The following is a 26,881-nucleotide window of genomic DNA, read 5'->3' on the forward strand; positions in this document are numbered from 1 at the left end:
TCTGGAATGGCAGATTTGGAACAGCGAGAAAAAGATCCATCTCCTGCTGTTTGGAAGTCCACCCAAATTTGGCCAAATTATAAGCCTTTGAAAAGTTAGAGATGACACATGCTCAGAAACTTTAAATTTTAGCAGCTAAATTCCTCAAGATTCCATCCACACTGAGTGTGGTCCAGCCCAGAACTGAGCAGGACTTTCCCTCTAATTGCAGCTCTGGGTTGCTGCAGGCTGTACCAGGTCTAGGCAAGAGGAGAAGAACTATCTCCTGAGCATTCTCACACACTTCCCCCCCCCCCGCCCCCCGCCACCCCGCCCACACACAACTAGACAGTATGGAGAGGGAAGCTGCTTGATTCAAAGGCAGACCTAGATCTGTGGTAGGGGGTGGGGAGAACAGATTGGGATATAGAGCGTGGGGGAAGAAGGAAGAGAGAAAACAGGGACTAGCATGGGGGAGACTGCGACTGGCTGGGTAAGGAGACTAGAAGCTGGAGAGGTAAGTAAATGGGCAAGGAAACCAAGACAAGGAGACAGAGGGGGCACAGGTTGGATAAGGAATCCACGGAGGAAGATTGGAATTAGGAGCAAGTGGGAATGGGGAATATGGGTGGGTGGGGGCAATTGGATGGTAGGATGGAGAAGAGATATCATTTGGATGAGGAACCAGGAATGGGGAAACTGGAAATGGTTGAGCAAAGAGACTGGGACAGAAAATCCAGAGAGGTGACTAGGATTGGCTGGGCAGGGAGACTGCAGTAGAGAGTGAGCCTGACTAGGTGAGGAGAATGACTAGAAAGAGAAGCCAGAGGTTTGAAAGAGACAGGAAGAAGATGTCACACACAGGGAGAATGGGCAGAAGAGTCTGTGCCTATAGGAACACAGGTCTCTCCAGAACCTGGAATGAAACACAAAATTCCTGAGTCTCACCATTGCCCTATGTATGACACCAACAGGCAAAGTGTGTCCTCCATCCCCCTCCAGCGCTGGTCCACAGAGAATGAAAACCTACCGTTACTGCTGCTATCAGTTATTCCATTAGCTCAAGTGGCAGAGATCTGTGTGCTGAATCTAAAGATTCCAGCAAAAAGCCCATCCTGGTTCAGTGGGAAAGTGAGGCCAGCAATTAGATTTTTTTTTTTAAAAAAAAAGAGCAATATATAACAAATGGAAAAGGGAGTGAAAAGATCTAATGTATACTGATTGCTCAGTTATGAAAAATTGTAGTTATATAGAAAATTGATAAGGGAAACTAAAGACATTTAGGAACAATCTCTGGCTGGCAGGGCTAAGGCTAATAGGGAGGAATTTTTTTTCAAATATATTAGGAGATAAAGGAATCCTAGTGATGGTATAGGCCCAATAATAGATGGAGACGGTATAATTGTTACTAATTATACAAAAAGAAGGTTCAATAAATAGTTGTTACTTATATGGAAAGAAGAAGGATGATGGGTATTTTCCAGTTCATTAGTAACTAAAGAGGATATTAAACATCTTCTCGAGATGAGATAAACTTTTATAAAATCAGCAGGCACAGATAACTTGCAACCAAAAGTCCTAAAAAAGAGTTGTCTGAAGATATCATTGAACAATTAATGTTAATTTTAATAAATCTTGGAATAACAGGGAAATTCCAGAAGACACAAAGAGTGCTATTGTGGTGCCAATATTCAAAAAGGGAAAGCAGGATGTCCTGAGTTATATCAGATTCACCTGATAAATAATAGAAATATAGTTAAGCCAGTCATCATGGTTTTATGGAGGAAAGGTCTTGACAAACAAGCCTGATTTCCTTCTTGAGCAGATTACAAATTTGGTTGATAAAGCTAACTGCATAGGTGTAATATACTTAGACTTTCATATGTTTTTTGACTTATTACCACACAACATTGATTTAAAAAATAGCATTATACAATGTGCACAAATAAATGAGGTAAGAACTGGCTGTCAAATCTCAAAAGATAGTTAATGGGCAATGAACATCAAATGGCAGGATGTGTATAGCAGGGTACCACAGGTATCAGCAGTAGGCCCAACACTATTCGCCATCTTCACCAATGATTTGGAAGTAAATATAAATTAGTGCTGATAAAATTTGCAGAGACATAAAAGTAGAGTGTTAAATAATGAGGACAGTGCTGTCATACAGAGTGATCTTTGTCAATTCAAACAAAATATGTTTTAATACAGCCAAATGCAAAGTAATATATCTAGGAACAAGGAATGCAGGCCATACCTGTAGGCCATACCTACAGAATCCCATTTCTAGGGCTGTATCCTAGAAAGCAGTGAGTCCAAAAAGGATTTAGGGGTCACAGTGAACAAGCAACTTAACATGAGCTTCCAGTGAGATGCTGTTCCTAAAAGGGCTAAAACATTACTTGGATTTATAAATGGAGGAATAGTGAGTAGGAATAATTTATACCCAGATTAGCTCACTGGCCATTTAGAAAAAGAAACTATAAACCTTGCCTGAAATTTGCTCCCCAAAAGAACATTGAGGAAATACAGGAACTGGCAAAGTATATAACAGGAAGGGGGAAAATCCCTGTAATGTATACAATCATAGTTTTATAAGAGATATACCCTGGCAGGGCTAATTTAGTTTCCATCAGAAAGTAGCATTAATCATGAAAGCTCTCAAGGGAGTATATTAATTAAGATGATCAAGTGCACGATTACATAGAGCTGCACTTCAGAAGTCATTAATGACCACTACAAGAAGAGAGCACCAGGGAGGGATTTTTTCATATATCTATATATTTCATATCTATATCTATCTATCTATCTATCTATCTATATAATATATATTATATAGATAGATAGATATAAACACCTGTTAATTGAAAAATTTTGTGCAGTTAGCTTTAGAAATTGGATTTCCCTGCATCAGTCACATAACCAGGTAGAACCCAAATAGTTATAACTTCAGATCCAATCTCCTAGAATCCTGTTTACTGGGGACTTGGAACTAAAGAATTCTCATTGTCTTTATGTCTGCATGCCTTACTAATCATCCTCTGTGCAGGCAGAGGGGATACACACTTTCCTGCAGAAATCCTGCAAATCCCCTGATGGATGCTTTTTACCACTATTTTAACAGTCTCTTTAATGTGACAGATGCAGCTCGGAGCTTCTTTCATGTTGGTGTTTTATTTTTTCCTTCCTATCAAATAAGGTCTGAAGAAATAAGCTGAGAAGCTCAAACTGAATCTCTGAACCTGCGCTGAATAACTGTTTCAAAACTTCCTCAAAGCACCTAGGGTTGGGGATTAAAATCTTCCTCTTTAGTTTTCTCCCAGCTTCATACATCAATTCTTTCCGATTACTGTGTGTATGCACATGCATGAGCAATTGTGCAATTTAACTCATCAGGTTCTTTCAAGGTGGATATTATTACTACAAACAATTGCTGAGGGCAATGATGCCACATTGTCCAGCAGTGAGTATGGAAAGTCCACATAGCACCTCACACATACTTTTAGCAATTAAACTGTCAAAGGATCAAGAAATATAAAAGTCTGCAGTCACCATGTTTTCAATATAGCAACAGAAAAGAATCCCATACATATGTATAAGTATTTTAAAGATTTCTCTCTGGCCAGGAGAACCTGTTGACAGACTGTAAATGCAGCATGCCAACTCCTGCGTGTATTCAACCATGACCACTGGTCCAAATCTAAAATTACATCCGCATAAATCACTCCCACAGCTTTACAAAAGTCTAGTTCCTCTTCTTTCGCATCCACTTACAGGACAAACATTTTTTTTCAATTAGACGGGATGCTTTCTAGATCATTTTTATCAAAATAAGTAACTATCTCAGCAAGTCAGAGAGATAAAGAATACCAAAGTGGGAAATAAGGTGTTTCTTTTGGAGAAGGAAGCTGTGATGACATTTCAAAGGTTAAAACAATGGTGAGAATGTGAGCTGGGCCAGCCATCTCCTCACTAATATTCATGTATGAACAGACAGCTTGTTGTCTGTAACAATGGCCTGACATTTTCATGGACTATCTGAAGCAAGAGTGAAAACTGTTTTCTGTTTGGGGGAGGAACATGGGCAAAAACATGTCTTCCTGGTACCAATGTGAACATTTTATGGAGCTCTAACTAGAAATCAAGAGAAATTCCACAATCGGAATAATTGCTTCTCAAGTTCAGTCATGAAGAATGGAAAAATATATCAGTTTCCTGAGTTAATTGTTAATTACTTACCGGTATATCATTATGAGAGGAACAAGATGATCTAACAGAATCTTCCATCTCTAACTTCTATGGTTATTTTTTGCTGTGCTGACAATGTAACTCGTGTTCCACAAGCCACAAATGAAGAAAAAGTTCCTGCCCCACAGAGCTTGCCTAAGAGACAAACCACACGTGCGCGCGCACACACTCAGAAGATAGTGAAGACTGCTAATATTATATACATAAGTTAATAGGGTAGTGCTCATGTTCTGTTGCCACAGGCTAATCTCTGAAGGCCACGCTGATGAACTGGGCTGTCAGGAGAGATGTGAATGTATCCAATACTGGATGCAATTTTTTTATAGCAGAAAAACTTTGTCAGAAAAGTAAACCTACAGCTACATTTAGGAGAAAATAGCATTCATCTCTCTTCCCTACCCCCAGTTTATTAGTGATCTATGTTACAAATGTAAGACAATATAAAGACTACATCTATAGAAATAGGTAACCAATACATGTTACTCTAACCAGAAGAAAAGCAGGGAAAAAAAAAAAAAAGACAGAGCAAAAGGGTGAAAGTCGGGGAGGGGAGAAATAAGGAGGATAGGAAGGTGAATGAAATAATACCTGTAGACAAACTCATTTATTTCAAAGCTGAAACAATCTATCCTGGAGATGTCCCCCCAATACACACATTTTGAAGCAGCTAATTGACTAGAGCTATGATATATCTGTTTCCACTTCCTTGTCCTGTTACCTCATTTTATTTGTTGGCAGGCTGCCCCCTGATAATTTTTGTCTTCTAGCCAAATGTGGCACCACAATCTGAAGTGGCATGTTATTTGGAGTTTACCCCACTGGACTGTACAGGTCAGACTTTTATGTAGTCAGTGTTATGCAAAATTACTAATTAACACCTCTGTGGGAAATAGCTTCTGGCCTACACTGGCCATTTTATCTTTATTTGAATAGAACAGTGATAATATCCAGAGACAAGTTAGGTTGATAGGAAATATGCCCCGCAGATAACTTAATGGATTTATCAAGTAATTGTTGGCATTGCTGAGACAGAGACACATTCAGACACCCACACAGACAAGCAGAGTGTATATAGAAGATGTAGATTTATACAAAGCGTGAGGAAAGAAAGGAAGGGGGAGAAGAGTTGTGTGTTTTAAATCTTCCATTTAAGTGATATTGGATGGTGTACATTTGAATAGAAGCAATTTTCGTATACTGGAGTAGTCACTTGCAGTTTATGACTTTGGAATTCAAGTGGATTCAGGCATATAATGGATTGCTACAAAAATTATTGTGCATACTTTACCTAAAAAGTATGGTATAGCCTGTCAGTTTTATAAATTAATGCCATTTTGTCTACAGTATGTACACAATACAAACAGCTCCATTATTCTGCTTCCCACTTCAGCTACCATACATAGGCTGTCTATTTTTTATGGCAATTACGCCTTCCCTGACACAATAGTGCCAACGACTTGTTTACTACATTTTCCTAGTGAAGTCCTCCATTTTTTAACCTAATCAATCCCTCCCTCTCCCCCTCATTTGGTTTGCCAAAATCTGGGATGCCTGAAACATGACTCAGGAACCAGAAGGAGTGTCGAATCAGAAGAGGCAGATCTGATTTCAAAAAAACACATTTTTTTCTAAACTGTCAAATAGAACGGTGTGTACATTTAAAAAGGTGTTACTGCACATCGATGCAGTGCTAATTGTTGGTAGTAGTACTGGGACCGTCAAGGTTTAGTTTAACATTCTGTAGGTCAATGGATAAAAATCCATGTGTATATTCCTAAAGCATAGAAGTATGTTCTAACTTTTTTTCTGCACTTCCATTCATGAGTTCTAGGCCTGGAAGCAATTCTTGAAAGCATATTATGATCTCTTCCCCTACTATTTCTTCCTTATACTTTATATATAGTTCTGAGAAGCTAATGAGGGCAACAAATTCCGTTCTTGTAGGATGCTGTCCAATAACTGCACAGCTTGGAAATTTCATTGCTCTCTTGGTTCCCTGTTCGTTTTTAAGTTTCAGCTTGTATTGCAACCCAAGTTAAGGTAGCATGCACTATATATTTTTTTAAGAAGGACCATGCCATGCAAACCCAGACTAGAGAGCATTATATATTGCCTGCTGCCACTTATTTAGTTTTAAATTTTTTAACTCCCTAAACTGAGCCAAATACAGTTAGATTATATATGAGGCCCAAAATGGTTTATAATCCACAAGATGGTATCAATATACTAAACGTTGCTATTAGTACAACAAATAGATGTGCCGTTGCTTGCTACCATCAATATCTTACCTGCTGATGGAAGTTTCATCAGCACCATAGCCCCATTTAATAAGTGTGATCACCACTGTCGCTGTTTTAGCCCTATCTGTACCTGCTACAATTGCCACCACTTTCCTGTCAGACTTTGGACTGAAAAATCAGTTCAAACCCAGACAGTCATATGGCATGTAGTATCCAATACCAATAATGTGCCTATGAAACTGGTATGTATTTTATTTTTTGTGGACCTTTACATTCCTAAGCACTGTCCTTCTATACAAAACTTAGCAGCCATTTTGTGAGGAGCTCAGTACAGACTGTCAGAAAAGAGAGACACTGTGCGCTGTCTTATGGTGAAAACACTTTTGTTCTCATAATCTCAAACAAAGGAATTTCTTGTAATATTATATGGAGTCAGATAGTGTTATTGGAGATGTTTTTGTTAAATTTTGTCTAACTACACCTACACCAAAATATTCCTACCTATTTGTTCTTTGTGTATGGAGAAACATAAGAATTCTCTCAACTGAGAAGGGTAAAATACACCCTGAGTGTAAGAAGTAGTAAAGAGGGGCGGCTCCAGGCCCCAGCATGCCAAGCGCGTGCTTGGGGCGGCATGCCGCCGGGGGTGCTCTGCCAGTCGCCGGGAGGGCGGCAGGCAGGCAGCCTTCGGCGGCGTGCCTGCAGAGGGTCCGCTGGTCCCGCGGCTCCGGTGGACCTCCCGCAGGCACGCCTGCGGGAGGTCCACCGGAGCCACGGGAGCAGCGACCGGCAGAGCGCCCCCTGCGGCATGCCGCCGTGCTTGGGGCAGCGAAATGTCTAGAGCCACCCCTGGTACTAAAGTTTCCATGGGGCAGTGGAGAGGACAGGGAGAGAAGACAGAGAGCCCTGTGTATGTGTTTATCTCCTGAGTGTTTGTTCTGAACTCTGAGAAGAAAATGACTGCTGAACTCTGCACATAGAGAGTGTGCTTGGAAACTTAAGTGCAGTAAACATAAAACTGGGATGCCTTTTATTTTCTCTCTGCATACTACACAGATGCTACTAAATGCTTAGCACTCACACAGCATGTCACATATTCAAAGGTAATTAAATCATTAATTAACTTAATCGTCAATAACTAATTCAGAGTTCAGAGAAGGGCAATAAATGATCATTAGGATGGAGGAAATGACTTGAGGGTATATTAAAAGAGCTAAATGTATATATTTTGGTTAAGTGATTATTAATGATGGACTTCATAACAATTTATAGGTATCTGAAAGTTGTTAACATCAGAGTTGGCAGGGGATTGGGTAATAGGGTATACAAAGGAATGAAAAAGAGAAATGCAATAAAAGTAAGGGAAAATTTTGGCAGAATGATTAGAACACAGAGAATTCTCCCATGGAAAGTGGTAGAAGCTACACCGCTTGGGTGTTAAACTTGGACTCCACAATTCTCTAGGAGATGTACTATAGGGAACAATTATGCATTGACAGGGAGGTAGACTACTTACAGTGCTGGGTCACAAAGATTAGGTAGTCTACCTGGTGCTGAGTCCTGTTGTGACATCTGGAATGAACTGGAGATGATCTGGAGAAATTGTGGTGTTCCTAACATAGCTAGGGACTTCCCTGAGCAAATACAGATTGATATTTCACTCAACAAAATAAACTATGTGATTTAGGACTTGTCTGCATGGCACAGCAAAGCACACTACAGGGGTGTGATTAGTAAAAGCACTTTAATGTGTTGCACTCTAACTGCCCCAGATAGACCCTACTGGTGCTTCTTCAATATGGATTCAAACACCCTCTGACCACACACCCCTTGTTTCTCAGCGAGCATGTCATACTGAAACCCATATGGGGTATCGTTAAACAATTACAACCCATACTCAATGGAAACTACATCCTGAAAGCAATCTTTCCTGGCCCCCCTCTTCTGTTCTTCAAACCAAACACTTTTCACAAAGTGATGACTCTCTATCTGGCCTCTCAGTCCTCATCCTCAAAGGAAACCTGCATAATACCTTCAAAAGACAAGTCTGGGGGCTTAAATTCATTACTTTGCTTGACACGAAAAATCATGAATTGAATAGAGACACTGAATTTATGGCTTATTACAACAATCTGTAACCCAATAAATTCACCACCCTGGGATTTCCCCCTGCCTCCACACCTCCCCACCACCACACACACACACACACACACACACTCCTTTCCCTCTCCATGACTGGAGAAGTGTCAGCTGGCCACTTCACCTTGAAGGGTCCCTTGAAATATGTGTTAACTACTTATGCTAAACAATCAGTTTCATCTTGTATTTAGCTGTGACACTGAGCACATTTCCCCAAAGAAGAGTTCTGTGTAAGCTTAAAAACTTGTCCCTCTCACCAACAGAACTTGGTCCAATAAAAGATATTACGTAACCCACCTAGTCTCTTCAACATTTTTAGCACATTCCTCAATCTACCAAGGCACAAATGTACAACTGAGACAAATGCCTAAAAAAGAGGATACAAGAAAAATCGAAGTACAAGAACTTTACAGCTAGTTGGGTCAAATGGCTGTCACACTAATGGCATCTTCTCTTGCATCAATTCAACAATTCTGTCTTTCTGATATAAATAATTTACAATAATAAAAGTGAGATAATATTAGCATCTGTAGGAGAGAAGTGAATGAGTCCCAAGAGTAGATAGTTAAAGGGGACACAATTTTTTATTTCAGAAGGTGGAGAAAGCTACTGGGGGGGAGGCTATTCTAGATTTGATTTTGACAAATAGGGAAGAACTGGTTGAGAATTTGAAAGTGGAAGGGCAACTTGGGTGAAATCATCAAATGATAGAGTTCATGATTCTAAGAGTAGTAGGAGGGAGAACAGCACAATAAAGAATGGATTTCAAGAAGGTAGACTTTAGAAAACTCAGGGAGTTGGTAAGTAAAATCCCATGGGAAGCAAGTTTAAGGGGAAAAACAATTGAAGACAGTTGGCAGTTTTTCAAAGAAACATTATTAAGGGCACAAGAGCAAACTATCCCACTGCATAGGAAAGATAGGAAGTATGGCAAGAGACCACCCTGGCTTAACCAGGAGATCTTCAATGACCTAAAACTCAAAAAAGTTTGTCACAAAAAGTGGAAACTCGGTCAAATTACAAAGGATGAATATAAACAAATAACACAAGTATGTAGGGACAAAATTAGAAAGGCCAAGGCACAAAACAAGATCAAACTAGCTACGGACATAAATGGTAACAAGAAAACGTTCTACAAATACATTAGAAGCAAGAGAAAGACCAAGGACAGAGTAGGCCCGTTACTCAATGAAGGGGGAAAGACAATAACAAAAAATGTGGAAATGGCACAGGTGTTTAATGATTTCTTTGTTTCAATTTTCGCCAAGAAGGTTGGTGACAATTGGACATCTAACATAGTGAATGCCAGTAAAAATGAGGTAGGATCAGAGTCTAAAATAAGGAAAGAACAAGTCAAAAATTACTTAAACAAGTTAGATGTCTTCAAATCACCAGGGCCAGATGAAATGCATCCTAGAATACTCAAGGAGCTGACTGAGGAGACATCTGAGCCATTAGCAATTATATTTGAAAAAAAGTCATGGAAGACGGGAGACGTTCCAGAAGACTGGAAAAGGGCAAATATAGTGCCCATCTAGAAAAGGGGAAATAAGGACAACCCGGGGAATTACAGCCCAACCAGCTTAACTTCTGTACCCATAAAGATAATGGAGCAAATAATTAAGAAATCAATTTGCAAATACCTAGAAGATAATGAGGTGATAAGTAACTATCAGTATGGATTTGTCAAGAACAAATTATGTCAGACCAACCTGATAGCTTTCTTTGACAGGGTAACAAGCCTTGTGGATGGGGGGGAAGCGGTAGATGTGGTATATCTTGACTTTAGTAAGGCTTTTGATATGGTCTTGCATGACCTTCTCATAAACGAACTAGGGAAATATAACCTAGATGGAGCTAGTATAAAGTGGGTGCATAACTGGTTGGAAAATCTTTCCCAGAGATTAGTTATCAGTGGTTCACAGTCATACTGGAAGAGCATAATGAGTGCTACTTGGCCTCTCTGCTATTTTACGATGAAGAAAGGTTTGGATGTTTTGGGGGGAATTTTTTGTAAGTTTTTGTGTATTTTTAACTTAAGTATCAGGAACATTAAGTCTGGCTTTGTTTGATTTTGCTGAAGGACTTGCTGGGGGTATCACAGAGGACTGATGTTGTTAGTTCTCCTCAATTGAAGATATGGGAGTTCTTACTCTTAAGACTGACTGTATGGCGAGGAAGTTAGTCATTGACATTAAATAGATTTTAAACTAACAAAAAAGCTTTTTAAACAGTTTGGGCTTGTCTACACTTAAAACACTGCAGCAGCACAGCTGCACCAATGCACCTGCGCTGCTGTAGCGCTCATAGGTGCTGGAACTAGGGGTGCTGCCACACACCCTGCTTGAAGTGGTTTCCATTATAAACAGAGTTTACAGTTTGATTCAATGGCTCTCAGCACCCCCACTATAAAAATTGTTCCAGCACCTCTGGTAGCACTTCAGTGAAGATGCTACCTATGCCAATGGGAGGGGCTCTCCTGTTGACCTAGGTAATCCACCTCCACAAGAGCTGGTAGCTAGGGCGATGGGAGAATTCTCCCGTTGACCTAGCATGATCTATACTGGGAGTTAGGTTGGCTTAACTGAGCCATTCAGGGGTGTGGATTTTTCATACCCCTGAGTGACGACGTTTTACCAACCTAATTTCCCAGTGTAGGCCTTTGACTAAAAATTCCTTCTCCTCAATTGCTCACCTTTCCCTCTTGTCAATTTTGATATTACCATTCACCAGTTATCCAGCCATCCAGGTGTGACAGGACCTGATTTTCTAATGTAAAAAACAAACAACCTCTTTAAAAAAAAAAACTTTCAGGTGTCATGCAGTCTTGTTGTAGCCATGTCGGTCCCAGGACATTAGAGAGAGACAAGGTGGGTGAGGTACCTTGAATGGTGCCCTAGAATGTGTGCCAACTACTTATGCTAAACAATCTGTTCTATCCATGACACTTGGAGTACCTTTCCCAGACCTAAAGAAGAGCTCTGTGTAGCTTGAAACCTTGTCTCTCTCACCCAGAAGTTGGTCAAATAAAAGATATTACCACACCTACCTTGTCTTTCAGGCACCATGACAGCTCAGAGAACTTTGTAATCAATATGTGCAGATTAAGATCTTATTAAACTAAATGCTATTCTTCAACCTTGCGACTTAGGCTGTATTGTGTTCAATCTAAGCAACAGTAACTAACTCGCTGGTTGTAATGTGTACATATTCCAAAATGTACTTTTGGTGTACGAGTTCTTTATTTGGTTAGCCCTGTGGATGCACTAGAAAAATCCTTTGAGACATAATAATAGAATAGGAATAAACATGTAAGAATATTCTCTACATAGCAGTTAGGCCGTGAATCTGATCATTAGATTTTATGTATAAACAGGGTATCTCAGAGAAAAATGCCATTGTATTTCACACTTAAAGGATGGCAGTCACAAAATTTAGCCTACCTTTAAAATCATACATTTTCTTTCATTTTGGTTTTCACCCCATTTTCACCCCAAAATGAGACCACAACCTAGCTTAGTTAGAATTATTCTTTTGAGTGTCTGCAAAAACAAATCCAACAGCTTGGTGTCCCCATAAACCTAGATGCATGTGCTAGAAGCGTGTATGGGCCCATCATGCTGATTTCTGTTCCCATTTGGGAGCAAATGTGTTGAAATTTACAATAATCTTGCTCTTAGGACACTTTACTAAGAAGGTTCTTGTAAATTTTGTTCTCCTGCCTATTCACAGGATCAAGCAGATAAGCAGAGTGTCCTTGTGTCACAGATACACATGCACTACGGAGTCAGATTTGTCGGTACACTCTAGCTACATTGTGTTGATGCAACGATGAAGACCAGCCACTGCTAACCAGCAACATTTGGATTAAAGCCTTCTTTTCAACACTGGAACACTGCATTCATCTTCACACCATGCATACACACATTTCATGCTCCTTGTGTCTCATCAGCAGGCTATAGGTGGTATATGTTGCTTTAACAAATAATGACAGTACCAAAGGAAAGGACCTTACATCTTAGAATTCTATGCCACTCAAGAACCTAAGTTAAATAAAATTGATAGTGATGCTTTGCCTTGACTTGACTTGTATCCTCCCAGAATCTATATAAAAACTTTGTTTATAAGTTGTTTCTGTTCTATACAAAGTTTTTGAACTATCCAAGTGTGGCAGAACCCAGGGCCAAAATCCTTTTCATAAACAACATGAGATATTTTAGAAGGAAACCCCCTTTTGAGAAAGTGGCTTGGTTATTTATGTTAAAAGCCAACACAAAGTAAAATCTCTTCAAGGGCCTTCTGATCTTTGGGCTGCTTTCTCAACACAAGGTTCACCAATAAATAAGCAAAACAAAAGTTACATACTTTAAAAAAAATACTCCTTCTAGAAGCAGAGAGCTGTTATCTTCATACACCAATAACACTCTCTAGTAGCCTGGAATCTTTATATATAATTCTGGAAATTGGATGCCGTTGATCCTTCATTGGAGGCAACTCTTATGGGTCCCTGCTTCTCACCTACCAGGGAGACATTGCTTCCTTCTCTTAGGCCTGGTCTACACTGGGGGTGGGTGGGGGAAAATCGATCTAAGTTATGCAGCTTCAGCTATGTGAATAACGTAGCTGAAGTTGACGTATTTAGATCTACTCACCGCGGTGTCTTCACTGTGGTGAGTCGACTGCTGCCACTCCCCCGTTGGACTCTGCCTGCGCCTCTCGTGGCAGTGGAGTACAGGAGTCGATGGGAGAGCGCTCGGGGGTCGATTAATTGTGTCTAGACTAGATGTGATAAATCGACCCCTGCTGGATCGATTGCTGCCCACCGATCCGGTGGTTAGTATAGACATACCTTTAGGAAAACAGACATGAGAATGTCCCCTTTTGGGTCATGAAGGTTATGTATCGCCCATAAACACTAAGTCATGCTGACATTTAGTACATCTTCAAATTATACCATACACTTGAAACATGAGTTTATACTACATTTAGTCACATAGTTCAGAGTATGTGAAAATCCACTAGTTGACGCAAAAATAGAAAACCAGTATCTGAACCTAAATAAAATATGAACCTCAATATAAATATGCTTAGGTATGTGAGGAAACTATAAAACTTTAGTTTTTAGTGCAAGCAAGCTTTATTTAGGGAATGCGATCTACATCCCCTTCACATTTGATATGTAGCACATCTATAGAAATATATCTGTATTTATGAGATAAAAGCACAAAACATCTGCAAGAAGCCTTAAAATATAATTTAACAAAATGCGCTATAGTCAAAAAAGTCATTGTCAGTCTCACCATATTACTCCTACCTGTTAGTCGGTCACCATCCTAAACAGATCTGCATTACGTGAGATCTGCATTACATAACTTCTAAACAGTTATGATTTTCCTATTTTTTCTAACAAGCATAACAAGAAGTTTGACATACTTACCACTTCTCTTTTAACTTTTTAGAATAGTGGTTTTCATTTACAGACAGAAATTAGAGCCTGATATTTCTGATATCAAAAACTTTCAAATATATGTTCAAGTAAAATATTTATGTGCTACAGAAGCACAAACACACACACCAACCCTGCCCTTCCCCTCGGCTAGGTAGGGATTTCTTTTCACCCCTGAAAAAAAAATCAATCAACACAGGTGTCTCACAGCTCTGCAGACAAATTCAATAACCAAGAACGATAAAAGTCATGGGTCATACAGTGCCTTCTTAAATCAAGCTCACTAACTTTTATTCCACTCTTTTCTACTCGTAGTTCCACAGAAAGATTTATGTGATTGGACTCCTAATTTCTGAGGGACTTTAATATTCTGTGTAAATAGATAGGGGAAATGCAGTTAGAGGATGGTTATAAAAGTTTTCAGAATATGGCTTTTCTACTATGCTTGACTTCATAACCCAGGCTATAAAAAGATCTAGTTAAATAGTGCTGGCCATGGTTTAATTCCATTCTGAGCCTCCAACAGGCACTCCAATCATGGATGGAACTAATACTAGATAGAATCAAGTGAACACAGCATAAAACTGTAGAAAAGTAGTCCTTTCTATTGGCCACCCAATTGTTAGCATTCAGAAGTCACTATAAAAATGGGAAGATTAAGCATCCCGGGCCATGAAAGCAAAGTTAGTATCTGTGACAGCTGCATAGTCTATCTGTACTTGTTATTAAGTGCTAATAGTGGAGAATGAAATAAAATAAAATAAAATAAAAAGTTGAATGCATTAGTCTTTGTCTTATTTTATATAGTCAGCATGGTTAGTTATATTATACTTCGAAAGGGCTGTTCTGTAGTGTTAGGCGGTAGGGTCTTGTGGTTAAAGTCCCTAATCTAGGCTTCAGAAAACATGGGTTCAGTTCTGGCCAAAATTTTCTTTGGAGATGTAGGCATGTAATCTCTCGGAGTTTCCCTATAAAAACAGAGGTAATAATACTTCTTTTCTCCCACCCTTTGCCTATTTAGATTGTATACTGTTCATGGGTAGAGGTTATGTTTACATGTGAGTAATTAATAAAAGTCAATATCAAAATGAGTTCAGTACCAACTAAGACTAAAATAGTCAGTCCCACAACTAGTGCTGGCTGGGGAATTTTCATCCAAAACTTTTTTTTTCCCCAATTAAAAGTGTGAACTAAATTTCAACGAGTTCTATCCATACTCACATAAAAGTAAAAACACACTGAACTGTTCTCCCAGGTGGAAGGCCAAAGGGAAGGATTTTCAAAAGCATCTCGGTGCTTGGGGCAGCCAAGGGGAAGGGGCAGCATGTCCGGCTCCTCAGCGGCAATTCGGCGGCGGGTCCCTCGGTCCCTCTCGGAGGGAAGGACCTGCTGCCGAATTGCCACCGAAGAAGAAAGCGACGCGGTGGAGCTGCCGCCGATCACGGCTTTCCCCCCCCCCCTCCCCACTGCTTGGGGCAGCAAAAACCCTGGAGCCAGCCCTGCGGTGAGTCAGAAACACAAATCCCATTGACCTGTCACTTTTGAAATTCCCCCACTCAGGGCTTGGCTACACTTGAAAGTTGCAATGCTGGGAGTTACAGCGCTGGTCGTGCAGCTGTGCAGGAACAGCGCTGGTGTGTGGCCACACTCACAGCTACCAGCGCTGGTGTGTGGCCACATTTGCAGCATTTGCAGCGCTGTTGGGAGTGATGCATTATGGGCAGCTATCCCAGCGTTCAAGTGGCAACAACGTGCTTTTCAAAAGAGGGGGGTGGAGTGGGGTCTAGTGTGACAGGGAGCGGGGGGAGAGAGAGAGAGAGAGTGGATTTTTGGAGCCAACACTGTGTGTTTAGCTTCCTGCCTTGAAAAAATCAGAAAATGTTTCCAACCCCTTAGTCTTAACTCTTAATTGCAAACAGCCGGCCTCCAACACGACTCCCCGCTGTTTCACTCACTCCCTGCCTGCCTCTCATTTGATTGTTTACAGCCAGGTACAGATTGATCAAAGCAAACAGGAGCTCTGTTTGTTTTTTTAGATAAGCAGCACCGGCAACGGAGCTCCGCGCGGAGCTCGTTCACAACAAAACAAAGAGAGGCTGCATAACAAAACAAAGAGAGTAATTTAGTTAAAAGCATTCTGGGATATCTCCTAATACCCTGGAGGCCAATTAAAGTGCTGGTGTGTGGCCACACTTGACGAGCAGCGCTGGATCACCAGCGCTGCAATGCTTATTCCCCAAGCAGACCAGGTGTTCAGCCAGCGCTGCAGCCAGGGAGTTGCAGCGCTGGATGTGCCTTGCAGGTGTGGACAGTTACTAATTGCAGCGCTGGAAAGCCTCCACCAGCGCTGCAACTTGCAAGTGTAGCCAAGCCCTTAGAAAACAAGCGGGCTTTCCACTGTTCACTTAGGGAAAATAGATTTGAGTTTTGTAAGATAAAAGGGATAGTAAACTCCAGGAATGAGGGTTCTTTATTGAAAATATCCTCTCCCTTGTTTCCAGAATTTCAATGTGGGCTGTGAGTGAAAATGCTTCAGCTGATCCCAATTTCCTATGGCTGTACATTGGAAAAAAAGGTTTCAGAGTAGCAGCCGTGTTAGTCTGTATCTGCAAAAAGAACAGGAGTACTTGTGGCACCTTAGAGACTAACAAATTTATTTCAGCATGAGCTTTCATGAGCTACAGCTCACTTCTTCGGATGAAGTGAGCTGTAGCTCACGAAAGCTCATGCTGAAATAAATTGGGGAAAAAAAGTCATTCCCTCAAAGCAGTGATTGTATTGTTCATCAGGGACTTGGAGCCAGCTTGCAGAATTCTGACTTCATACTCTCACCCTGTTCAGAGGAATCTCCCTATCATGCACAGGCATGAGAAATGGAGGGATAGGGGAAGGCAGACAAAGGTTCAGGTAGATTTCATATAACTTATTAAAATGTATGTGTTCAAGTTTAGGATCCCATTTGAGGACAAAATAGTCTGTGATTCCTTTGCCTTTTTCAACTGTATTCAAAGTGATATTTCCATTCTATATTTTCAGGGATGAGGCATGAGACAGCGGGCTTCTGCTTACCACCAAACAGCTGGCCAACTGTGAATTGAAGTCCACCAGTGGATGCATAGCACCTTGTACATTTCCCAGTGTATTCAAGATATATAAAAGGGCTGTTCATGCATCTAAAAAAATAAAAAAAAAGTCCAATACTAACATTTAGAGTTTCTTAACCAACCTGTATTAGACTTGTGTGGTTTAAAATTTATTCTACTCAGCAGGTTGAAAGGGAAGTTTCATGCATCGCTGAATTATGATGGACCCATATGCAGATTGAATCCCATGACAGATTGCACTGATATTAACGTTTTTATTTCACTATATTATCTGAATCAGCATCCAATAGATTTCTATGTCTCTCTTTTCTTCTTTCTTTGTTTTTCATCCATTTTTCAGCAGAAATGGTGATAAACCAGGGAGCTTTGATTTAATACCAGTCATCTGTGTCATATACACTGCAATGTAATTAAATATTATTGTGTCTTGGTTTCTGATTTGATATAATTCATCTCCAGGGTTATTTATGTAACTGAAGTGCACTTCATATTTCATTCAATTAAACTTAATTAAGGGTGCACTATTATACAAAAGATTTAATATTTCACATATTAAAATTTTTAATCTTGATAATGCTTATAAAAACTGGTTTAAATATTTAAAATGTGTTATTGTTTAGTTCTGTTGAATGGGGGGGATTGTATGTTTTACAAATTATTTTAATTTCCTCTTGCAAAAAAAAAAAACAACCAATAATAATAATGCTCCAGATGGTTTAAGACACTGAGAATCATTTTATCTTGGGGCATTTTGCTACCAAGATATAGCATCATTTAGACAGTCATTTTCTGCAAAATACAGTAAAACTACAAAGCCAAAACTATATTTTTAGTTCTTCTCCAGACTGGTTGAATTAATGGGCCGTTCTAGCACCAGAAGTAACTAAGTCTGTAAAACCTTCCTTGTAACATGGTTTATATTCAGAGGTCATAACAGTATATGTGACAGACTGTGGTATCTGACAGCATGACAGGGATAAGAAGATGCCTTGAGTTACTAAGGGCAAAATTTATAAACTTGGGGGCCTAAAATTGGGTACCTTAATCCATATGTAATGTACCTAATAGCCTCATATTAAGACATACTGAGCACAAACTTCAAGAGGAAGTGTGAGCTCTCAGCACCTCTGAAAAAAAAAAAAAAGCAGGTCCCTAAATATGGATTTATATGCCTAACTTTACACATAAGATCAAAGATTTTTATCCCAACTTTTAATAAACATTGTCACCCAGGGGAATTTTGATATTACTATTTATAGGTCTATTCCTGAGGCCACAACCCCTAGCTTGTTCATTTGTACACACACTGCACACAACCAGCCACACTCTTTGCAAATCCTACCACAGGCATGTGTATTTTTTTTATTCAGAATGGACATGTCTACACATCGGAGTTGTGGCCACAGAAGCTTCTGAAAACTCACACCTATGTCTTATCACATGGCCTCCATATTTGGATCCCAGAAGTAGGAATATTCTAAGGTATTTATTGTGCACTATTTATAAAACTCAAAACCCTTGACAAAAATCAAAAAGTCCAATACCTCATCAGCCTGTGAACTAATCTGCTCCCATACACTAGCTAGCATTTGGCCTACCCTGGAGAATAACTGAAGAGGAAATTACTGTTTCAGCAGGTATTACTCTTCCTTCACAGTTGCTACTAAGCCAATGTCTCAATATGGAATTAAGAATCAAGTTTGGGTCTGTGAAAGTAGAATGAATTATATTGTAAAAATAAGAATGGATTAAAGAAATGTTGTATGTACCTTTAAGCAGAAATAAGAAATGTTGAAATACAGGTGCTAGGAAAAGAAACATTAGGCATAAACAATGGTGCTAATGGCAAAACATTAACGGAAGATCGGTAGTAGTTAATAAGGAAATAAGATATGCATGTCTAGCCCAGGTAAACTTATCAGATTCTGCTTCCTTTGTTATCTTGTTAAGTTCTCGCCCTTTTATCTGTATAAATAAGATAGCACCATGCAAAACACAAACTCACATTATCTGGGTATTATTAGCAGAGCACTGTGCTAATAAAACAGAGTGGTCTGAAAAACTGTGAGTCCTGAGTCTAACTTTGACAGGTCTTTTGAATGAAATCTTAAAAACTGAATTGCTGACTATTTGTGGTTATTTAAAAAAACTATTGCTTTTTTCCACCCCCACCCCACTCCAAGAATAGAGGTGTTAGCCGCAGTATTATGGCCAAACAGTGATTTGTGCGATTATAATCCAGGTCTAGCACTCCAGGCAGCCTAATTCCAATCCCCAGACCTCAGCTCCTGTGATGTTGTTGTTCCAGGCAGCCTGGTTCAGAATCTCCCTCTAAGTGCCAGTCGAGTCGGGAGCACATAGCCCGCTTCAGCAGCTCATCTCCGTAGCCTCTGAAGCTTCAGCTGCTGTGCTGATCTCCAAGCAGCCCAGTTCACCATCCTACACTTCTGGCTACCCCCAACTTCCTGGCTGCAAACTGGACCACAGTTCCAACCCCCCTCCTGTGTGCCTGCATGGAACAGTGTGCAAGAAGTACGCATTGTAATCCAATTAACTCCCCCTTGTGGGGAAAGCAAAATGCATTTCTAGGCAGGTCTCAGGACTCCAGCAATGAGACAGAAAACCAAATGTCAAACTCCTGATTGTAGCATGTTCGCAAATTCTGCAGCAAAATCCAGACTTCAATGGCATCTTGGAAGAATGCTAAATTCTGCAGCTGTGGACTCACCAAGGCCACAGAGCTCTGATTAAGATGAATGGAACAGATGACACCTTTTAGACACTCTACAGACTCAGTCACAAATCACTGCTTCAGTTTACATTCAGTTCATGCTTACAAGTTTGTCTTCCAGCTTAAGTGAAAGGGGAGATTCTGGAGCCCAGTTCTGTGACAAGGAGTGAATTCCATGGTAAATCCTGATTATTATCTGTCTGTTTATATTCTCCTTGCAGTTTCACTTCCTGATTTATACTAAGGGGTTGTCCAGATGGCAAGTAACTACACCACAGGCCAGGGTTTGAATTTAGGCATACCAGTTCCCTGTGCCGTGATGTCCCATGTGGACACTACCATGGCACAATGAATGTCCCAGAGTGTGGTTTAGCATACTATGCTTTGAAGCAGCAGTATATGAAGCCACACTCCAAGACTTTCAATAAAAACAGAAGAATGGCCATATTGGGTCAGACAAGTGGTCCATCTAGCCCAGTATCCGGTCTTCTGACAGCATTCAGTGTCAGATGCTTCAGAGGGAATAAACAGAACAGAGCAATTAAGTGATCTATCTCCTATCATACAGTCCCAGCTTCTGGCTATCAGAGGCTATGGAACACCCAGAGTACGGGGTTGCATCCCTGACCATCTCGGCTAACAGACATTGATGGACCTATCCTCCATGAACGTAGCTAATTCTTTTTTGAACCAAGTTATACTTTTGTCCTTCACAACATCTCCTGGCAATGCATTCTATGACTAACTGTGTATTGTATGAAGTAGTACTTCCTTTTGTTTGTTTTAAATCTGCTGCCTACTAATTTCATTGACTGACCCCTATTCCCTATGTTATGTGAAGCGGTAAATAACACTTCCTTATTCACTTTCTCCACACCAGTCATGATTTTATAGACCTCTATCATATCCCGTTTTAGTTGTTTCTTTTCTAAACTGAACAGTCCCAGTCTTTTTAATCTCTCCTCATACCGAAGCCGTTCCATACCCCATATCATTTTTTGCCCTTCTCTGTACCTTTTCTAATTCTAAGGCTGTAGTCAGTGTCTTCTGGGAGTGGGTTAGAAATGTCTTTGTAATGGAATTGCCTGTTTTCATGATGAGACAACCCCTAGATTCACAATGAGTTATCTTGTAAATGAATCAGAAAAGCATCATCTTACATTTCTATTTTAATACACTGAAAGATCTAAATCTGTCCCTGGATGGCCAGAAATTCCGGAGCCGATCCTAAACATTTTAGAACTGACTCTTGCAATAACCACTGAAAATTCATATACTTCAGAGACCTAGCAACTGTGCGGATCTTAGGAGGTCCTTGCCATCCCTACTACACATAAAAACCTCAGAATCTATATTCCCAGAGAAAAAACAAGTTAATGAAAAAATGGTTGAGAGTATGTATCAGTTATCTAAAGACAAAAAGCATTACAAATCCAGGTCATTCAAAGTTAAGGTTACACTTAAAAGAAACCCAAACATGTTAAGGTATGGAAATGCACAGTCCAGGCATTCTAAGAACCTTAACTCTTAATGTAGTGCCACCATGCAATAATCATATGATGAGGATCCTAGTGTTTGTATGTTTCCCTTCATGGTATCACAACAGGGCAACATTAAAATTTGTTTAGATGTCTCACCATGACTGATAACACCAGAATTCACTTACATAGAGACTACACTGAATGCATTTAACCATTTAAATAGTTTTGGACAGTAGGCTCCTCAGTGAATATCTAACTTTTGAACATTGAGGGCTTTCAACCTCTATTTCAGGCTAATGAAAACTCCAAAGACACTCCCTTTTGAGGCTTTCATTGTGATAAGTAAATAACAATTTAATTAAACCCCAGTGGATGGAATTTAGAGCCTTAAAGTAGTCACTTGCTGAATTTTCCAAACAATGGAACCAGAGAGAATATATCACATCTATAGAGTGTCTTTCATCCCAAATGATGATAAAGTTCTGTGCAAACTTGTAAGCATTTTATGCTGAATACTGGGATCAGTTCACTCCTTACTGAAATCCTGAGTTTCCTTTTGGAAGGAACACAGCAACGCTACATTAGGACTTGTCTACACTTCAAGTTTCTGTGCTGCAAGTCAGAGTGTGAATCTACAGTATGCAGAACGTTGTGTGGACACTGCTACAGTGCACTTTCATAGTGGAAAGATGTATATAGCAAAAAGAACAGGAGTACTTGTGGCACCTTAGAGACTAACAGGGACCAGTGCAGTTCAACATATTCATAAATGATGTGGGAAAAGGGTAAACAGTGAAGTCACAAAGTTTGCATATAATACAAAAGTACTCAAGATAGTTAAGTCCCGGGCAGGGGGCCAAAGCCAAAGCCTTTGGGCTTCAGCCCCAGGCAGTGGGGCTCAGGCTTTGGCCCTGGGCCCCAGCAAGTCTAATGCCAGTCCTGGCGACCCCTACTTTGGGGGTCCAACCCACAGTTTGAGAGCTGTTGTGGATTCTCCATCACTGACAATTTTCAAAACAAGATTGGATTTTTTCTACAAGCTATGCTTTAGGAAATGTTCTATGGAAGTTCTGAGGAAGTCCTGTACTATGCAGGAGGCCAGACTGGATGGTCATAATGGTCCCTTCTGGCCTTGGAATTTATGGAATATTTCCTCAGAATTCCTCCTGGGGCTCTCAGACAGTGCACACTGCAGTGGAAGCTCTGCTCCCTTTCAACAAGGGCAGCGTACATTGGTCCCTGGCCTTGACCAGTGCAGTCATCAAGCCAGCCTGACCATGAGTGCGCAAGGTGAGGCAAGGCTCTGTGCTCTCTCCCACCCTCCCTTGCTTACTTGCTCATCCACGCACAACCAGAAACAATCAAGCCCTTAATTTCCCCCCCATTTTGTTGTTCCCATCTTTATGCCCAATTGAGCAGGATGTATATTACTGCTGCTGTCAACTCCCCATGAACAGCAGGACATTCTGGTCTCAGTCAGTCCAATGCAAATCCAGAGTAACTCTACTGAAATCAATAGAGTTTTAGTAAAACCATAGGAAACAGTCCCTGAAAAAATGAATGAGAGGAGAATCTGGCCCACTGACTTTCAGAATCAGAGAGAGTCTAAGTGATGGTCCCTTTTATTCTGCTCCTAGAGCAGCTAACAAGAGTAAACATATGATACATATTGTATTAGAAGAGTGTACCTCCCTCCTCCTCCAGAGATGTGTCACCTATGCAGAGTTGTCTGAGGTTTCTCCTACATCCAGATAACTGCATAGTGCGCTGCCCCTCTTGGCTCCTGTTTGAATGTTTAGAGTTAGCAGGACTCTCAGTAGCTGACATGTCAGTGTTTAATAAAATATTGTGCTAAACAGAAGCCCTTTATCTCAGTGCTAATGATTAGACTAGGATAATTGAAGGGATACATTACATTACACTAACTAGTGCCTTTGTGAGCAAACCACTGATTAGAACCAGAACTAAGCATTGTTAATATGATCCAAGATAAAAGGCCAGTTTTGTGTGCTGCAAAGGGAGGGGGAAACTGCTATTATCTGGCTTGCGATGCCAGAAGAGGGCAATTTGCTCCATGTAAACTGCTGTACTGCATCCTGGAGTGAGATTGCTGGGTGTTAGTGCAGGTAAGGACACCAGGAAAAGGAATTTAGGTTACTTGCCTTACTGCATTAATCAATTAGTGATAAAAGGGCAAATCCTACCCTCTTCTTCCCAATCTCTCTGGACATGGGAGGCCCTGACTGCAGCTGAATTAGTGTAGTTCAATGGGTGAGGGAGGGAAGAGCGCTGATGCACAAATCCATAAGCAAATTGCCCCCTTGTCTTATCAAAGGGGAAGTCAACAACAGGCATGGGAAGTTCCTGCAACCTGGAGGCTGAATACCAGGGAAAATACCTTCACCTGGGCACAAGAAACACCTCTGAGCTAAGCTCACTTACTCTCTTGGCTCAACACCTGATGGTATCGCTTTATTACCATGGACTGAATCCAGGCCTCAGCAGAAATTCCAGCCTGTTCCCAGAGAGGAGGGGGAAGGGCGGGATAGTTTTTCAGTCCTTCATTGTTACACTATTCTAAATATAGGGGCCTGTTCCAATAGTAAACAAAAAACAATAATTGATTTTGCCATATTTTTCTGCACTCCCATACATTCAAGCTATGAGTAGCAATCACCAAGCAGAGAGATGGGAAACTATGGTGAGGGGTGTCCTGAAACCAGTTCTGAAAACACAAACTTTTATGCATTAGCAGAACTCTGGTAGGGTCTGTAACATCAAGGCCCTTTTGAAAACAGAGAAGAGTATTTGTGACACAGAGGGATTAACTCAGCATTTTGGATTAAGATCTAATTTTAGCATCTCATATGTTAGTTAACATTTTTGACCACTCCAGTGATGAGGTTTTTTTGGTGGGATAGGGAGTTGCTTGCTGCATAAACCTTTCATTAAAAAACTATGGGACCAAATCCTGAAGTTTTAACTGATAGCCAAATTCTGCAGTCTCCCAAATTCACTGTATGCCACCTATGCAATACAAGTGAACATAAACAGCCAAAGATTTTCGCTGGATAATTCACTCTCTGTGCTGGGGGAATCTCTGGCCATGTAAAGCTGCCAGTACTTCACTGCCCAGTTCTCCACTGGAATACGATCCCTAGGGACATTATGCCAGGGCTGGATGGCTCAGAATCAAGAGCCACAATTAGCTCCCTGTTGGGGGCTGTGGTGAATAATCATCTGAACATGACCTCCCACTGTGACACTGTGATCAAAAGGCCTAATTCAATCCTTGGATATGCTGGGGCAATCTCAAGTCAAAGTACAGAGGTTCTACCTCAGTATTTGGCACTAGTGTGACCTCTGCTGAAATACTGTGACCAGTTCGGGTGTGCACAACTCAAGAAAGATGTCAATAAATTGGAGAAGGCACAGAGAAGAGCCATGAGAATGATTAAAAGATTAAAAAAACTATTTTGTAATGATAGACTCAGGAGCACAATCTATTTAGTTTTAGATTAAGGGACAATCTGATCACAGTCTATAAGTACCTAATGGGGGAACAAATATTTAATAATGGGCTCTTCAATCTAGCAGACAAAAGTATAACACGATCCAATGGCTGGAAGTTGAAACTAGACAAGTTCAGACTGGAAATAAGGCATAAATTTTTGGCAGTGAGGGTAATTAATCACTGGAACAATTTGTCAAGGGTGGTGTAGATTCTCCATCATTAACAATTTTTAAATCAAGATCTGCTTTAGGAATTATTTTGAGGAAGTACTCTGGCCTGTGTTACACAGGAGGTCAGGCTAGAGCAGGGATCTGCAACCTTTGGCATGCGGCTTGTCAGAGAAATCCACTGTCGGGCCGGGATGGTTTGTTTACCTGCAGCGTCCACAGGTTCGGCCAATCTCAGCTTCCACCGGATGTGGTTCGCCATTCCAGGCTAATGGGGGCTGTGGGACAGCACACATCCCTCGGCCTGCGCCGCTTCCCGCAGCCCCCATCGGCCTGGAATGGCAAACCATGGCCAGTGGGAGCTGAGATTGGCTGAACCTGCAGACGCTGCAGGTAAACAAACTGTCCTGGACCACCAGTGGATTTCCCTGATGGGCCGCATGCCAAAGCTTTGCCGATCCCTCGGCTAGAGGATCACAATGGTTCCTTTTGGTCTTGGAATCCATGAATTCATAAATCTCTGAATCCTACCCCCTCTCCTCCATTGCACCTAAATTCTGTTTGGGCACATTAAAAAATCAAGCCCTCAGCCCTTGCTCCAACTGCTATGTTTTCTTTCATACAAACTTTTAGACTAGAGTCAAAGAGGGGGACTGAAGCTCACTTAAATGTCAGTGATTCAATATTTTATATGAAAATGGGAACATGAAGGCAGGTCTTTTCTTTGAGTCCTGGTGAATAAGTGGTATTTGTATTCATTACTTAACTATATCTGAACTTTAATGACTAGCTATAGAAAAGAAATCACCATTCATCAGGGTAATAGACCATTTCACAAATATCAAAAATTTCTATTGCAAAGACATATTTTCATTTTTCTGGGGTTTTTTTAAACTGTTTGCTTCTGATTTGAGAACAAACATGAAAAATTCAGTCCAAAAGGATTTCTACTCTGCCATGCCTCCCAAAATTGGAAGATGGTCAAACAAAGTTTAGATAACATAGGATTTTTCAAATCTTAACTCAGAAGGCACTATTACACAGCTCTGTTAAAGGGAAATCCGTTGAGAACATCTCATGAGCACTTGTACAATGATAACTACCTGCCCACCTCTATCCCAGATAGCCCCAAAGGCCAAATTGCCCCCTTCCACACCACACTGTATGTGAGGGATCTTAGGGTGTGTCTACACTGCAGTTAGACACCCACAGCTGGCCCGTGCCTGCTGACTCGGGCTCACGAGGACTAGCTAAGGGGCTATTTAATTGTTGGGTGGACATCTGGGCTCGGGCTGCAACCCAAGTTCTGGGACTCTCCCACTTTGCATGGTCCTAGAACATGGGATTCATCCCAAGCCCAAATGTGTAGATTAAAAAGCCCCTTATCCTGAGTCCCGCGAGCCTGAGTCAATTGGCATGGGCCTGCTGGGGGGTTGAATTGCAGTGTAGACATACCCTTTCACAGTGATACCCCCACGTTGGTTCATTGCGAGAAGTGGGGGCGGGAGTAAGATACAGGACCCACCCCTGTGGACTTGTTCATGCCCAGGGGATGGGCAGGAGGCAAACCCACCATCTTCACAGAGGTTCCTTGATCCTGCAACAGCACTGTGATGTCATAGCTGTGGCCTATGGCCCCAAGAGGAGGAGGATAACTGTAATGCAGTATACTCAGACCATACCTGTGACATGCCCTCAATCCACTATTCAAGTGGAGGGCTTTGGGTAAGGTCATGGTAGAGCCCTTATACCAACTTTACCCTGGCCAGGATTTTACAGGGGGACATTTCCACCTACTACAAAATATGGCATAAAGGAGCCTTAGCATAACT

At 40.9% G+C, this 26,881-nt stretch overlaps 1 long non-coding RNA gene across 5 annotated transcripts in view; it reads right to left on the bottom strand.

Moving 5' to 3' along the window:
• LOC123372397 overlaps window positions 1-26,646 on the bottom strand; it is a 37,529-nt gene extending 10,883 nt beyond the window's left edge. Inside the window, exons 1-3 of one of the 5 annotated variants that reach the window (XR_006580264.1) lie at window positions 26,575-26,646; window positions 23,057-23,151; window positions 13,399-13,455 (exon numbers count right to left, since the gene is read on the bottom strand). This is a non-coding gene — a long non-coding RNA (uncharacterized LOC123372397). Of the gene's footprint in view, window positions 1-13,398; window positions 13,456-23,056; window positions 23,152-26,504 lie in introns of those variants that run through there. The other 4 variants (XR_006580265.1, XR_006580261.1, XR_006580263.1 and 1 more) reach the window with 4 other exon arrangements.
• Window positions 26,647-26,881: the final 235 nt, after the last annotated feature.

This window comes from Mauremys mutica, chromosome 6 (assembly GCF_020497125.1).
Source record: "Mauremys mutica isolate MM-2020 ecotype Southern chromosome 6, ASM2049712v1, whole genome shotgun sequence".
Taxonomy (NCBI): domain Eukaryota; kingdom Metazoa; phylum Chordata; order Testudines; family Geoemydidae; genus Mauremys; species Mauremys mutica.